This window comes from Eptatretus burgeri, chromosome 2, assembly GCF_056783735.1.
Source record: "Eptatretus burgeri isolate ZD-2024b chromosome 2, Ebu_testis_v1, whole genome shotgun sequence".
Classification (NCBI taxonomy): Eukaryota; Metazoa; Chordata; class Myxini; order Myxiniformes; family Myxinidae; genus Eptatretus; species Eptatretus burgeri.
In genome coordinates this window covers 91,641,434-91,654,230 of record NC_140962.1, presented here as the reverse complement: position 1 = coordinate 91,654,230, position 12,797 = coordinate 91,641,434, and positions in this window count along the sequence as shown.

Genomic DNA, 12,797 nt, shown 5'->3' with positions numbered 1-12,797 from the left:
TGACCTCCTGTCAAAGTGATGGACACTTCCGCAGTGAGTTCCATCTCCATTTCACCAACAAAGGAAATGAGTGAAGTATTTTTACCAACCTTAAATATCATACAGTCAAGAATGGTTGCATCCACGTGTGGAATCCAGAGACGGAGCAATAAGAAAGTACCCTTGAAGGCAATGGATCATGAAAATATAACCAAGACCATGAAAGGAATAGATTGACGAGCCCCCTCCCCACCCGTCAAAGTGATGGACACATCGAAAGTGACCTCTCCATCTCCATTTCACCAACAAAGGAAATTAATGAAGTATATTTACCTTCCTTGAACCTCTTAAGGTCAAGAATGGTTGCTTCCACGTGTGGAATCCAGAGCCCGAGCAATCGGAAAGTACCCTTGAAGGCAATGGATCATGAAAATATAACAAAGACCATGAAAGGAATAGCTTTACGAGCCCCCTCCACGCACATCAAAGTGATGGACATGTTCGCAGTGAGTTCCATCTCCATTTCACAAAAAGGGAAATGAGGAAAGTATTTTTTACTAACATTGAACATCACAAGGTCAAGAATGGTTGCTTCCACGTGTGGAATCCAGAGCCCGAGCAATCGGAAAGTCCCCTTGAAGGCAAGGGATCATGAAAATATAACCAAGACCATGAAAGGAATAGATTGACGAGCCCCTCCCCGCACATCAAAGTGATGGACACGTCCGCAGTGAGTTCCATCTCCATTTCACCAAAAAGGAAATGAGGAAAGTATTTTTTAATAACATTGAACATCACAAGGTCAAGAATGGTTGCTTCCACGTGTGGAATCCAGAGCCCGAGCAATCGGAAAGTCCCCTTGAAGGCAAGGGATCATGAAAATATAACCAAGCCCATGAAAGGAATAGATTGACGAGCCCCCTCCCCGTCCATCAAAGTGATGGACACGTCCGCAGTGAGTTCCATCTCAATTTCACCAACAAAGGAAATGAGGAAAGTATTTTTTACCAACATTGAACATTACAAGGTCAAGAATGGTTGCTTCCACGTGTGGAATCCACAGCCCGAGCAATGGGAATGTATCCTTGAAGGCAATGGATCATGAAAATATAACCAAGACCATGAAAGGAAGAGATTAACGAGCCCCCTCCCCGCCCGTCAAAGTGATGGACACATCGAAAGTGACCTCTCCATCTCCATTTCACCAATAAAGGAAATGAATGAAGTATTTTTCCCTCCCTTGAACCTTTTAATGTCAAGAATGGTTGCTTCCATTTGTGGAATCCAGAGCCCGAGCAATCGGAAAGCACCTTTTAAGGCAATGGATCATGAAAATATAATGAAGCCCATGAAAGGAATAGATTGACGAGCCCCTCCCCACCCGGCAAAGAGATGGACACTTCCGCAGTGAGTTCCATCTCCATTTCACCAACAAAGGAAATGAATGAAGTATATTTTCCTTCCTCGAACCTCTGAAGGTCAAGAATGGTTGCTTCCACGTGTGGAATCCAGAGCCCGACCAATCGGAAAGTCCCCTTGAAGGCAATGGATCATGAAAATATAACCAAGACCATTAAAGGAATAGATTGACGAGCCCCCTCCCTGCCCGTCAAAGTGATGGACACATTGAAAGTGACCTTTCCATCTCCATTTCACCAACAAAGGAAATGAATGAAGTATATTTACGTTCATTGAACTTCTTCAGGTCAAGAATGGTTGCTTCCACGTGTGGAATCCAGAGTCCGAGCAATCGCAAAGTACCCTTGAAGGCAATGGATCATGAAAATAAAACGAAGCCCCTGAAAGGAATAGATTGACGAGCCCCCTCCCCGTCCGTCAAAGTGATGGACACATCGAAAGTGACCTCTCCATCTCCATTTCACCAACAAAGGAAATAAATGAAGTATATTTACCTTCCATGAACCTCTTAATGTCAAGAATGTTTGCTTCCACGTGTGCAATCCAGAACCCGAGCAATCGGAAAGTACCCTTGAAGGCAATGGATCATGAAAATATAACGAAGGCGATGAAAGGAATAGATTGACGAGCCCCCTCCCCGCCGGTCAAAGTGATGGACACATCGAAAGTGACCTCTCCATCGAAAGTGACCTCTCCATCTCCATTTCACCAACAAAGGAAATTAATGAAGTATATTTACCTTCCTTGAACCTCTTAAGGTCAAGAATGGTTGCTTCCACGTGTGGAATCCAGAGCCCGAGCAATCGGAAAGTACCCTTGAAGGCAATGGATCATGAAAATATAACCAAGTCCATGAAAGGAATAGCTTTAAGAGCCCCCTCTACGCACATCAAAGTGATGGACACGTCCGCAGTGACTTCCATCTCCATTTCACCAACAAAGGAAATGAGGAAAGTATTTTTTTACCAACATTGAACATTACAAGGTCAAGAATGGTTGCTTCCACGTGTGGAATCCACAGCCCGAGCAATAGGAAAGTACCCTTGAAGGCAATGGATCATGAAAATATAACCAACACCATGAAAGGAATAGATTAACGAGCCCCCTCCCCGCCCGTCAAAGTGATGGACACGTCCGCAGTGAGTTCCATCTCCAGTTCACCAAAAGGAAATGAGGAAAGTATTTTTTACTCACAATGAACATCACAAGGTCAAGAATGCTTGCTTCCACGTGTGGAATCCAGAGTCCGAGCAATCGCAAAGTACCGTTGAAGGCAATGGATCATGAAAATATAACGAATCCCATGAAAGGAATAGCTTGACGAGCACCCTCCCCGCCCGTCAAAGTGATGGACAGATCGAAAGTGACCTCTCCATCTCCATTTCACCAACAAAGGAAATGAATGAAGTATATTTACCTTCCTTGAACCTCTCTTAAGGTCAAGAACGGTTGCTTCCACGTGTGGAATCCAGAGCCCGATCAATCGGAAAGTACCCTTGAAGGCAATGGATCATGAAATTATAACCAAGACCATGAAAGGAATAGATTGATGAGCCCCCTCCCCGCCCGTCAAAGTGATGGACACAATGAAAGTGACCTCTCTATCTCCATTTCACCAACAACGGAAATGAATGAAGTATTTTTACCTACATTGAACCTCTAAATGTCAAGAATGGTTGCTTCCATATGTGGAATCCAGAGCTCGAGCAATCGGAAAGTACCCTTGAAGGCAATGGATCACGAAAATGTAACCAAGACAATGAAAGGAACAGAATGACGAGCGCCCTCCCCGCACGTCAAAGTGATGGACACATCGAAAGTGACCTTTCCATCTCCATTTCACCAACAAAGGAAATGAATGAAGTATATTTCCCTTCCTTGAACCTCTTAATGTCAAGAATCGTTGCTTCTATATGTGGAATCTAGAGCCCGAGCAATCCGAAAGTACATTTGAAGGCAATGGATCAGGAAAATATAACGAAGCCCATGAAAGGAATAGATTGACGAGCCCCCTCCCCGCCCGTCAAAGTGATGGACACGTCCGCAGTGAGTTCCATCTCCATTTCACCAATAAATGAAATGAGGAAAGTCTTTTTTTACCAACATTGAACATTACAAGGTCAAGAATGGTTGCTTCCACGTGTGGAATCCAGAGCCCGAGCAATCGCAAAGTACACTTGAAGGCAATGGATCCTGAAAATATAACCAAGACCATGAAAGGAATAGATTGACGAGCCCCCTCCCCGCCCGTCAAAGTGATGGACACGTCCGCAGTGAGTTCCATCTCCAGTTCACCAAAAGGAAATGAGGAAAGTATTTTTTACTCACAATGAACATCACAAGGTCAAGAATGCTTGCTTCCACGTGTGGAATCCAGAGCTCGAGCAATCGGAAAGTACCCTTGAAGGCAATGGATCATGAAAATATAACCAAGCCCATGAAAGGAATAGATTGACGAGCCCCCTCCCCGTCCGTCAAAGTGATGGACACATCAAAAGTGACCTCTCCATCTCCATTTCACCAACAAAGGAAATAAATGAAGTATATTTACCTTCCTTGAACCTCTTAATGTCAAGAATGTTTGCTTCCACTTGTGGAATCCAGAGCCCGAGCAATCGGAAAGAACCCTTTAAGGAAATGGATCATGAAAATATCACGAAGCCCATGAAAGGAATAGATTGACGAGCCCCCTCCCCGCCGGTCAAAGTGATGGACAGGTCCGCAGTGAGTTCCATCTCCATTTCACCAACAAAGGAAATGAATGAAGTATATTTACCTTACTCGAACCTCTGAAGGTCAAGAATGGTTGCTTCCATGTGTGGAATCCAGAGCCCGACCAATCGGAAAGTTCCCTTGAAGGCAATGGATCATGAAATTATAACCAAGACCATGAAAGGAATAGATTGACGAGCCCCCTCCCCGCCCGGCAAAGTGATGGACACATTGAAAGTGACCTTTCCATCTCCATTTCACCATCAACGGAAATGAATGAAGTATTTTTACCTACATTGAACCTCTAAATGTCAAGAATGGTTGCTTCCAGATGTGGAATCCAGAGCTCGAGCAATCGGAAAGCACCCTTGAAGGCAATGGATCACGAAAATGTAACCAAGACCATGAAAGGAATAGAATGACGAGCCCCCTCCCCGCCCGTCAAAGAGATGGACACATCGAAAGTGAGTTCTCCATCTCCATTTCACCAACAAATGAAATTAATGAAGTATATTTACCTTCCTTGAACCTTTAAGGTCAAGAATGGTTGCTTCCACGTGTGGAATCCAGAGCTCGAGCAATCGGAATGTACCCATGAAGGCAATGGATCACGAAAATGCAACCAAGACCATGAAAGGAATAGAATGACGAGCCCCCTCCCCGCCCCTGAAAGTGATGGACACATCGAAAGTGACCTCTCCATCTCCATATCACCAACAAAGGAAACGAATGAAGTATTTTTACCTTCCTTGAACCTCGAAATGTCAAGAATGGTTGCTTCCATATGTGGAATCCAGAGCACGAGCAATCGGAAAGCACCTTTGAAGGCAATGGATCATGAAAATATAACGAAGCCCATGAAAGGAATAGATGGACGAGCCGCCTGACCTCCTGTCAAAGTGATGGACACTTCCGCAGTGAGTTCCATCTCCATTTCACCAACAAAGGAAATGAGTGAAGTATTTTTACCAACCTAAAATATCATACAGTCAAGAATGGTTTCATCCACGTGTGGAATCCAGAGACGGAGCAATAAGAAAGTACCCTTGAAGGCAATGGATCATGAAAATATAACCAAGCCCATGAAAGGAATAGATTGACGAGCCCCCTCCCCGTCCATCAAAGTGATGGACACGTCCGCAGTGAGTTCCATCTCAATTTCACCAACAAAGGAAATGAGGAAAGTATTTTTTACCAACATTGAACATTACAAGGTCAAGAATGGTTGCTTTCACGTGTGGAATCCAGAGCCAGAGCAATTGCAATGTACCCTTGAAGGCAATGGATCATGAAAATACAACCAAGACCATGAAAGGAATAGATTAACGAGCCCCCTCCCCGCCCGTCAAAGTGATGGACACATCGAAAGTGACTTCTCCATCTCCATTTCACCATCAACGGAAATGAATGAAGTATTTTTACCTACATTGAACCTCTAAATGTCAAGAATGGTTGCTTCCAGATGTGGAATCCAGAGCTCGAGCAATCGGAAAGTACCCTTGAAGGCAATGGATCATGAAAATATAATCAAGACCATGAAAGGAATAGAATGACGAGCCCGCTCCCCGCCCGTCAAAGAGATGGACACATCGAAAGTGACTTCTCCATCTCCATTTCACCAAAAAATGAAATTAATGAAGTATATTTACCTTCCTTGAACCTCTTAAGGTCAAGAATGGTTGCTTCCACGTGTGGAATCCAGAGCTCGAGCAATCGGAATGTACCCATGAAGGCAATGGATCACAAAAATGTAACCAAGACCATGAAAGGAATAGAATGACGAGCCCCCTCCTCGCCCGTCAAAGTGATGGACACATCGAAAGTGACCTCTCCATCTCCATATCACCAACAAAGGAAATGAATGAAGTATTTTTACCTTCCTTGAACCTCGAAATGTCAAGAATGGTTGCTTCCATATGTGGAATCCAGAGCACGAGCAATTGGAAAGCACCTTTGAAGGCAATGGATCATGAAAATATAACGAAGCCCATGAAAGGAATAGATTGACGAGCCGCCTGACCTCCTGTCAAAGTGATGGACACTTCCGCAGTGAGTTCCATCTCCATTTCACCAACAAAGGAAATGAGTGAAGTATTTTTACCAACCTTAAATATCATACAGTCAAGAATGGTTTCATCCACGTGTGGAATCCAGAGATGGAGCAATAAGAAAGTACCCTTGAAGGCAATGGATCATGAAAATATAACCAAGCCCATGAAAGGAATAGATTGACGAGCCCCCTCCCCGTCCATCAAAGTGATGGACACGTCCGCAGTGAGTTCCATCTCAATTTCACCAACAAAGGAAATGAGGAAAGTATTTTTTACCAACATTGAACATTACAAGGTCAAGAATGGTTGCTTTCACGTGTGGAATCCAGAGCCAGAGCAATTGCAATGTACCCTTGAAGGCAATGGATCATGAAAATACAACCAAGACCATGAAAGGAATAGATTAACGAGCCCCCTCCCCGCCCGTCAAAGTGATGGACACGTCCGCAGTGAGTTCCATCTCCAGTTCACCAAAAGGAAATGAGGAAAGTATTTTTTACTCACAATGAACATCACAAGGTCAAGAATGCTTGCTTCCACGTGTGGAATCCAGAGCCCGAGCAATCGGAAAGTACCCTTGAAGGCAATGGATCATGAAAATATAACCAAGCCCATGAAAGGAATAGATTGACGAGCCCCCTCCCCGTCCGTCAAAGTGATGGACACATCAAAAGTGACCTCTCCATCTCCATTTCACCAACAAAGGAAATAAATGAAGTATATTTACCTTCCTTGAACCTCTTAATGTCAAGAATGTTTGCTTCCACTTGTGGAATCCAGAGCCCGAGCAATCGGAAAGAACCCTTTGAGGAAATGGATCATGAAAATATCACGAAGCCCATGAAAGGAATAGATTGACGAGCCCCCTCCCCGCCGGTCAAAGTGATGGACAGGTCCGCAGTGAGTTCCATCTCCATTTCACCAACAAAGGAAAGGAATGAAGTATATTTACCTTACTCGAACCTCTGAAGGTCAAGAATGGTTGCTTCCATGTGTGGAATCCAGAGCCCGACCAATCGGAAAGTTCCCTTGAAGGCAATGGATCATGAAATTATAACCAAGACCATGAAAGGAATCGACTGACGAGCCCCCTCCCCGCCCGGCAAAGTGATGGACACATTGAAAGTGACCTTTCCATCTCCATTTCACCATCAACGGAAATGAATGAAGTATTTTTACCTACATTGAACCTCTAAATGTCAAGAATGGTTGCTTCCAGATGTGGAATCCAGAGCTCGAGCAATCGGAAAGCACCCTTGAAGGCAATGGATCACGAAAATGTAACCAAGACCATGAAAGGAATAGAATGACGAGCCCCCTCCCCGCCCGTCAAAGAGATGGACACATCGAAAGTGAGTTCTCCATCTCCATTTCACCAACAAATGAAATTAATGAAGTATATTTACCTTCCTTGAACCTTTAAGGTCAAGAATGGTTGCTTCCACGTGTGGAATCCAGAGCTCGAGCAATCGGAATGTACCCATGAAGGCAATGGATCACGAAAATGTAACCAAGACCATGAAAGGAATAGAATGACGAGCCCCCTCCCCGCCCGTGAAAGTGATGGACACATCGAAAGTGACCTCTCCATCTCCATATCACCAACAAAGGAAACGAATGAAGTATTTTTACCTTCCTTGAACCTCGAAATGTCAAGAATGGTTGCTTCCATATGTGGAATCCAGAGCACGAGCAATCGGAAAGCACCTTTGAAGGCAATGGATCATGAAAATATAACGAAGCCCATGAAAGGAATAGATTGACGAGCCGCCTGACCTCCTGTCAAAGTGATGGACACTTCCGCAGTGAGTTCCATCTCCATTTCACCAACAAAGGAAATGAGTGAAGTATTTTTACCAACCTTAAATATCATACAGTCAAGAATGGTTTCATCCACGTGTGGAATCCAGAGACGGAGCAATAAGAAAGTACCCTTGAAGGCAATGGATCATGAAAATATAACCAAGCCCATGAAAGGAATAGATTGACGAGCCCCCTCCCCGTCCATCAAAGTGATGGACACGTCCGCAGTGAGTTCCATCTCAATTTCACCAACAAAGGAAATGAGGAAAGTATTTTTTACCAACATTGAACATTACAAGGTCAAGAATGGTTGCTTTCACGTGTGGAATCCAGAGCCAGAGCAATTGCAATGTACCCTTGAAGGCAATGGATCATGAAAATACAACCAAGACCATGAAAGGAATAGATTAACGAGCCCCCTCCCCGCCCGTCAAAGTGATGGACACATCGAAAGTGACCTTTCCATCTCCATTTCACCATCAACGGAAATGAATGAAGTATTTTTACCTACATTGAACCTCTAAATGTCAAGAATGGTTGCTTCCAGATGTGGAATCCAGAGCTCGAGCAATCGGAAAGTACCCTTGAAGGCAATGGATCATGAAAATATAACCAAGACCATGAAAGGAATAGAATGACGAGCCCGCTCCCCGCCCGTCAAAGAGATGGACACATCGAAAGTGACTTCTCCATCTCCATTTCACCAACAAATGAAATTAATGAAGTATATTTACCTTCCTTGAACCTCTTAAGGTCAAGAATGGTTGCTTCCACGTGTGGAATCCAGAGCTCGAGCAATCGGAATGTACCCATGAAGGCAATGGATCACGAAAATGTAACCAAGACCATGAAAGGAATAGAATGACGAGCCCCCTCCTCGCCCGTCAAAGTGATGGACACATCGAAAGTGACCTCTCCATCTCCATATCACCAACAAAGGAAATGAATGAAGTATTTTTACCTTCCTTGAACCTCGAAATGTCAAGAATGGTTGCTTCCATATGTGGAATCCAGAGCACGAGCAATTGGAAAGCACCTTTGAAGGCAATGGATCATGAAAATATAACGAAGCCCATGAAAGGAATAGATTGACGAGCCGCCTGACCTCCTGTCAAAGTGATGGACACTTCCGCAGTGAGTTCCATCTCCATTTCACCAACAAAGGAAATGAGTGAAGTATTTTTACCAACCTTAAATATCATACAGTCAAGAATGGTTTCATCCACGTGTGGAATCCAGAGACGGAGCAATAAGAAAGTACCCTTGAAGGCAATGGATCATGAAAATAAAACGAAGCCCATGAAAGGAATAGATTGCCGAGCCGCCTGACCTCCTGTCAAAGTGATGGACACTTTCGCAGTGAGTTCCATCTCCATTTCACCAACAAAGGAAATGAGTGAAGTATTTTTACCAACCTTAAATATCATACAGTCAAGAATGGTTACATCCACGTGTGGAATCCAGAGACGGAGCAATAAGAAAGTACCCTTGAAGGCAATGGATCATGAAAATATAACCAAGACCATGAAAGGAATAGATTGACGAGCCCCCTCCCCACCCGTCAAAGTGATGGACACATCGAAAGTGACCTCTCCATCTCCATTTCACCAACAAAGGAAATTAATGAAGTATATTTACCTTCCTTGAACCTCTTAAGGTCAAGAATGGTTGCTTCCACGTGTGGAATCCAGAGCCCGAGCAATCGGAAAGTACCCTTGAAGGCAATGGATCATGAAAATATAACAAAGACCATGAAAGGAATAGCTTTACGAGCCCCCTCCACGCACATCAAAGTGATGGACATGTTCGCAGTGAGTTCCATCTCCATTTCACAAAAAGGAAATGAGGAAAGTATTTTTACTAACATTGAACATCACAAGGTCAAGAATGGTTGCTTCCACGTGTGGAATCCAGAGCCCGAGCAATCGGAAAGTCCCCTTGAAGGCAAGGGATCATGAAAATATAACCAAGACCATGAAAGGAATAGATTGACGAGCCCCCTCCCCGCACATCAAAGTGATGGACACGTCCGCAGTGAGTTCCATCTCCATTTCACAAAAAGGAAATGAGGAAAGTATTTTTTAATAACATTGAACATCACAAGGTCAAGAATGGTTGCTTCCACGTGTGGAATCCAGAGCCCGAGCAATCGGAAAGTCCCCTTGAAGGCAAGGGATCATGAAAATATAACCAAGCCCATGAAAGGAATAGATTGACGAGCCCCCTCCCCGTCCATCAAAGTGATGGACACGTCCGCAGTGAGTTCCATCTCAATTTCACCAACAAAGGAAATGAGGAAAGTATTTTTTACCAACATTGAACATTACAAGGTCAAGAATGGTTGCTTCCACGTGTGGAATCCACAGCCCGAGCAATGGGAATGTATCCTTGAAGGCAATGGATCATGAAAATATAACCAAGACCATGAAAGGAAGAGATTAACGAGCCCCCTCCCCGCCCGTCAAAGTGATGGACACATCGAAAGTGACCTCTCCATCTCCATTTCACCAATAAAGGAAATGAATGAAGTATTTTTCCCTCCCTTGAACCTTTTAATGTCAAGAATGGTTGCTTCCATTTGTGGAATCCAGAGCCCGAGCAATCGGAAAGCACCTTTTAAGGCAATGGATCATGAAAATATAATGAAGCCCATGAAAGGAATAGATTGACGAGCCCCCTCCCCACCCGGCAAAGAGATGGACACTTCCGCAGTGAGTTCCATCTCCATTTCACCAACAAAGGAAATGAATGAAGTATATTTTCCTTCCTCGAACCTCTGAAGGTCAAGAATGGTTGCTTCCACGTGTGGAATCCAGAGCCCGACCAATCGGAAAGTCCCCTTGAAGGCAATGGATCATGAAAATATAACCAAGACCATTAAAGGAATAGATTGACGAGCCCCCTCCCTGCCCGTCAAAGTGATGGACACATTGAAAGTGACCTTTCCATCTCCATTTCACCAACAAAGGAAATGAATGAAGTATATTTACGTTCATTGAACTTCTTAAGGTCAAGAATGGTTGCTTCCACGTGTGGAATCCAGAGTCCGAGCAATCGCAAAGTACCCTTGAAGGCAATGGATCATGAAAATAAAACGAAGCCCCTGAAAGGAATAGATTGACGAGCCCCCTCCCCGTCCGTCAAAGTGATGGACACATCGAAAGTGACCTCTCCATCTCCATTTCACCAACAAAGGAAATAAATGAAGTATATTTACCTTCCATGAACCTCTTAATGTCAAGAATGTTTGCTTCCACGTGTGCAATCCAGAACCCGAGCAATCGGAAAGTACCCTTGAAGGCAATGGATCATGAAAATATAACGAAGGCGATGAAAGGAATAGATTGACGAGCCCCCTCCCCGCCGGTCAAAGTGATGGACACATCGAAAGTGACCTCTCCATCGAAAGTGACCTCTCCATCTCCATTTCACCAACAAAGGAAATTAATGAAGTATATTTACCTTCCTTGAACCTCTTAAGGTCAAGAATGGTTGCTTCCACGTGTGGAATCCAGAGCCCGAGCAATCGGAAAGTACCCTTGAAGGCAATGGATCATGAAAATATAACCAAGTCCATGAAAGGAATAGCTTTAAGAGCCCCCTCTACGCACATCAAAGTGATGGACACGTCCGCAGTGACTTCCATCTCCATTTCACCAACAAAGGAAATGAGGAAAGTATTTTTTTACCAACATTGAACATTACAAGGTCAAGAATGGTTGCTTCCACGTGTGGAATCCACAGCCCGAGCAATTGGAAAGTACCCTTGAAGGCAATGGATCATGAAAATATAACCAAGACCATGAAAGGAATAGATTGACGAGCCCCCTCCCCACCCGTCAAAGTGATGGACACATCGAAAGTGACCTCTCCATCTCCATTTCACCAACAAAGGAAATTAATGAAGTATATTTTCCTTCCTTGAACCTCTTAAGGTCAAGAATGGTTGCTTCCACGTGTGGAATCCAGAGCCCGAGCAATCGGAAAGTACCCTTGAAGGCAATGGATCATGAAAATATAACAAAGACCATGAAAGGAATAGCTTTACGAGCCCCCTCCACGCACATCAAAGTGATGGACATGTTCGCAGTGAGTTCCATCTCCATTTCACAAAAAGGAAATGAGGAAAGTATTTTTTACTAACATTGAACATCACAAGGTCAAGAATGGTTGCTTCCACGTGTGGAATCCAGAGCCCGAGCAATCGGAAAGTCCCCTTGAAGGCAAGGGATCATGAAAATATAACCAAGACCATGAAAGGAATAGATTGACGAGCCCCCTCCCCGCACATCAAAGTGATGGACACGTCCGCAGTGAGTTCCATCTCCATTTCACAAAAAGGAAATGAGGAAAGTATTTTTTAATAACATTGAACATCACAAGGTCAAGAATGGTTGCTTCCACGTGTGGAATCCAGAGCCCGAGCAATCGGAAAGTCCCCTTGAAGGCAAGGGATCATGAAAATACAACCAAGCCCATGAAAGGAATAGATTGACGAGCCCCCTCCCCGTCCATCAAAGTGATGGACACGTCCGCAGTGAGTTCCATCTCAATTTCACCAACAAAGGAAATGAGGAAAGTATTTTTTTACCAACATTGAACATTACAAGGTCAAGAATGGTTGCTTCCACGTGTGGAATCCACAGCCCGAGCAATTGGAATGTACCCTTGAAGGCAATGGATCATGAAAATATAACCAAGACCATGAAAGGAAGAGATTAACGAGCCCCCTCCCCGCCCGTCAAAGTGATGGACACATCGAAAGTGACCTCTCCATCTCCATTTCACCAATAAAGGAAATGAATGAAGTATTTTTCCCTCCCTTGAACCTTT